This window comes from Echinops telfairi, unplaced genomic scaffold (assembly GCF_000313985.2).
Source record: "Echinops telfairi isolate 266 unplaced genomic scaffold, ASM31398v2 ScPeMD7_7457;HRSCAF=8495, whole genome shotgun sequence".
In the NCBI taxonomy this organism is placed as follows: domain Eukaryota; kingdom Metazoa; phylum Chordata; class Mammalia; order Afrosoricida; family Tenrecidae; genus Echinops; species Echinops telfairi.
In genome coordinates, this window is record NW_022111357.1 from 28,520,767 (window position 1) to 28,525,528 (window position 4,762).

The window sequence follows — 4,762 nt, forward strand, 5'->3', positions numbered from 1 at the left end:
AAAAAAAAAAGAATATTGAAAGTACCATGGACTGCTAAAAGGGCAGACCAATCTGTCTTGGAAGAAGTAAGGCCAGAGTGCTCCTTAGAGGCCAGGATGGCAAGACTGTCTTACAGGCTTTGGACATGTTGTCAGGGGAGACCAGTCTCTGGAAAAGGACGTCATAGCTGGTAAAATGGAGGGGCCGGGAAAGACATGGAGTCCCTGGAGAAGATGGATGGACACAGTGGGGACATCAATGAGCTCGGGCACCGGAACAACTGTGAGGACAAGGGTGCAGGACCGGGCAGTGCTTTTTTCGGTGGTGCCCCCGGGTCGCTGTGGGTCAGAGCCAGCTCGATGGCTCCTGACAACACAGCGTCCTCAAACTATGCTTAAGTGTCCTGTGGGGTGGATGCATTCTCTGCTAATGCACTAATCCACTGGCCCTTAGTTTCACTCTGGGGACTGACCTAAGGCTGCGGTGAGCTCCTGCAGGATATAAAGGCTTCTTGCAACCTAAAGCAGGCAGCGAATTGAAGGCTGATTCCTGGGGAGCAACCTTGAAATGAGCACTTCTAGCTTTAAAAGAGGACAGTTCGACCCACACAGTTTCCGGCACCGGCGCCCTGTGGAGCAGTGGTCACACGCTGGGCTACTCAACCACTACGCAGCAGTTTGAATCCGCCAGCACGCTCTGCAGGCCAAAGATGGGGCTTTCTGCTCCCGAGAACAGTCTTGCAACCCACAAAGGCAGTTCGACCCTGTCCTGCAGGGCCTCTACGAGGCGGAATCCACTCAGGGTGGGAGTTTGGTTTCCTTGGCGTTTCCTGGCAACGAGAGGAGGATTTGCTCCCTGCCTCATGGGAGCCAGGCGCTCAGAGAACACGGAACAAACGGACTTACTCGGAACAGAGCACAGGGACCTTGCTCTCGGTGTAGGGACTCCGGAAGTGAACCCTAAAATCAAGAAATGAGAACCTGACACAACAGATGGATGCCCCTACCAGGCACCTGGAAAACAGGCAAAACCTGCCGCCCTGGGGTGCAGACAGCTCGTCACCCCGCCCAGCCCCAGGCAGGTCCTGCCCGTGGATTCCTGGAGGTTTGGAGTGTGCCTCTAGTCCCTCCGTCTGCAGGGAAAGAAGGGTGTTCCTCCGGGATAAGGTCAAGGTTTGTAAAGATGAGTTCTGCAATCCAGGTTCCTGAGAAGAGGCAGCGGCAGCGGCTTGTCTTCGAATGAGCCGCCAGCTAAGTGAGGCGGAAACGAAATCACATGGAAGAATGCAATGCCCCGTGTGATCCAAGGATTATAAATCATGGAACCCAAACCCGAGATGGAAATGGTATCAGAGCTTACCTGTGAGTGTCTGGTCTGCAGAAAGCTATGGATGACAGGGGAAAACCCAAACCTATTGCAGGCTCCTCACGAAGATTGAGCCTCCAGTAAATCCCCTCTGACCATAGTCGAGGGGTGTGACCAACCTTGCCGTCAGACCGCATTGCAAAGTCCTTAATACTACCTGTAGTTCGGTTAAAATGTCCCACCTATCACTTGATGTCCCTTTTGATGGAGGCTTCCTGCGCCCCGAGTTCCGTCTTCACAGGGGGTGTTCTGTCTTGTCCTAAGCGGTCTGCTATGAGTCCGAACTGACTCGCTGGCAGCAGTGTGATCCATTCTAACGTAGCTTCAAATCTTACTATTTCCTGCTTTTGGATGGAGATTTGGCTGTGTTTTATCCAGTTGTTGTTATTGGTTTCTTTAGTTTGATAATCGCCTAGGGGCAGGGAGGGGGAAGTGGGGGGATGGGAAGGTAACAAGAAGTACGCAAAGGAAAGCTTCTGAAAGTGATTGAATGATTAAATTATATATGTGAAGTACATGCCAATAAAACCATTTAAAGAGCACAACCGAGTAGCTGGGGAAGTGCCACATCAAGCCAGCTGCATCAGCTGCCCAGCTGGCCCATTAGGTCACTGTACAAAGGGAGGAGGGGGAGGCTGACCTCTGGCTACTCACGAGGAAGATCACTAGCATCAGCATCCGCTGCCCAGGGCCGGTTCCGCTGAGGCTGAGGTCAGACTACCCATCCTCCAACCTCCCTCCCCATCCTGACACCAGCCATCCCTCTCCTGGCACTTGACATCCGGTCACACAGCGCTCACCGATGCTGCTGACAGTTACAGGGCTCGTGAGGGCGGTCAGCAGGCTGCGACTCAATGAGAAATATCAGGAGACAGAGCTCAGTAAGGACAGTTTCTTCTCTGCCCTGCTAGAGCAACGTGACAAAGCTCCTTTAGCTGCTTTGTTCATGAATGCCCAAAGAGCATGCCACTCTGCTATAAGAGAGGACCCGGTTCCAGCTTTGTGGGCCAGCAAACCTAGGTCACCTAGTTAGAGCCCAGAGGCACCCACCCACTCCACAAGCTAGCATTCTGCCCCAAAGCATTCAGTCTCCCTTGCTGTGTGGGCCAGAAGGTCTATGCTCCGTCTCAGGCTCTGGTGCTGGTGCTGCTGGTGCTGCTGCTGCTGCTGCTGCTGCTGCGCTCCGGTACCAACATCGTCTCCTGGATCAAGGACGTTCACTGCGCCCACAGGACAGGCTCCATGCCTGCCTCTTCTCTCTTGCTGGCACTGAGAAGTGAGGGGCTTGGGGTCTGCACTGTAAGGTCGCCCCTTAGTCCTTGTTTAGCTGGTGCTGCTTGGCATGAAGAGCCTCCAGCCCCGACCCTCTGGGAATGCGCTGGCCACCTGCAGCCCAGCCCTCTCTTGACAAGCAGGATACAGAGGATATAGACGAGGAACTGCCAGGTCGCCTTTGGGAAGTGGCTCTCCAGTTAGCCTTTCCAGAAAGGTCCAGGGAGTCACTGAGGAGCTTCCCTTCTGCGCAGCCGCTCCCTGGGGATGGGGGCACGTGGGGGATATCATACCCGAAGCCCGCGTGGTCAAAGGCTGGCAAACCCCCTGCGTCTTGCTGGCTCATTCCTGAGGGTAGCTTCTCTTCCCTTTTCTCTGGTTTCACTAGGAGAGTTTGGCAACAAAAGGGGATTTTCTGCCCCGTGACAGGGGTATGTGGCTGCACAGTGGAGTTTCAGCAGCTGTCGTGAGTGAAGGTGTCCTGGGGCAGGAAGGGGAAGGGGCTGTTCTCCGAGCAGAAGGCCTCTCGTCCCCGACCACTGGCTGTCCTAGAAGGGCTCTGCCGTCCCGGCAGCCCCGAGGAAGACCTTTCGCACGGTGGGTGTTGGAGACAACCGTGGCTCTGCCACGGCTCTTGTTCAGACCTCGTCTCAGTTCTGAGCTGTTGGGTGCCACTGAGTGGTTCTGACCCCGCGGCCCTCGGTTCAAGAGAAGGGTGCTCTGCTGGGCCGCGCCGACCTCACAGTTGCTTTGCTGTCTGCACCCATGGGTGCAGCCACCGAGTCAATCCATCTTGCCCAGAGGCTTCCTCTTTTTCTGAGGGAAGAAAACCTCAGAACATCACTGCCAGCCAGTCAGGCATAGAAGGGGCATAAAGGACCAAGTACTGTCTCCGCTCAGGGCTGTGATTTTACCAGAAGTCTTTGTGGACGTAGGATGTTTGCCTCCGATCCAACGGGAGCCTAAACAAACAGTCCGTGAAGTGAGCGATCCGTTGATAATTCTAAGGCAGTTCGAGTGTAAACGCCCGGATGAGATTGGAGGGGACTGCACTGCCGCCAGTGAATTATTTCATAGTCATAGCCCTGGTTCCCCAAACCAACTCCCTGCCACCGAGGGGTCCTACACAACAGGGCCAAACCGCCCCTGGGGATTCTGAGCCTGTCTGAAGCTCTCCCCATCTCTCTCCGGAAGCGCAGCTGTTGATTTATGAACTACTGAGCTTGCGGTTAGCACCCTGACGTGTCACCACTGTGCCCCCAGCGCCCCTGTAGCCTGTGCAACGTCCACCAAATGACCTTGGTTTTCCTGGTGGGTCTGGGGAAGACGAGGGAGCAGACGGTGACCAGGTCAGATTCAGCTGGGAGTGAGCTGCAGCAGGGCTCACTGATAGCCCCATCCTGCGGGTCTACAATCGGCCACCTCGGCTGTGAAAGTCCCTCTGGTTGCCCAACTCTCCTAGTGAAACCCGAGAAATGGGGAAGAGAGGCTACCCTCGGGAATGAGCCTGCAAGACTCAGGGGGTTTGCAAGCCTTTGACCACGCGGGCTTCGGGTATGACGTCCCCCACGTGCCCCCACCCCCAGGGAGCGGCTGCGCAAAGGGAAGCTCCTCAGTGACTCCCTGGACCTTTCTGGAAAGGTTAACTGGGAGGAGAGCCCAGCCCACAGACCAGTGAGCCACTTCCCAAAAGCGACCTGGCAGATGGTGGGTTCTCTACTCCCTCCTCTGGCCTCCTGCCTGTCAAGGAGGGCTGGGCTGCAGGTGGCCAGCACATTCCCAGATGGCTCAGGGCTGGAGGCTCTTCATGCCAAGCAGCACTAGCTAAACAAGGACTAAGGGGGCGACCTTACAGTGCAGACCCCAAGACCCTCACTGTTAGAAAGCTATAACCCAGCACCAGAATCTCTAGAGGTGTGAGGAACAGAAGGATTTCTCTTAAGTTGTCTCCCCAAAATATGTACCAGACTTAGCTGCGTAAGAGTGACTGTACAATAGGTGATCAGTGAAAGTAGGTCAGAGGTTATTCTCCTTAACATCAGCCATCTATAGTGGCTAGACTATTAGTCTGACTCACCCTAAATAAGACCCACTCCCTTCTGATAAGGATAATGGTGGTCTGTTCACTTGCAGGAGATACCAGAG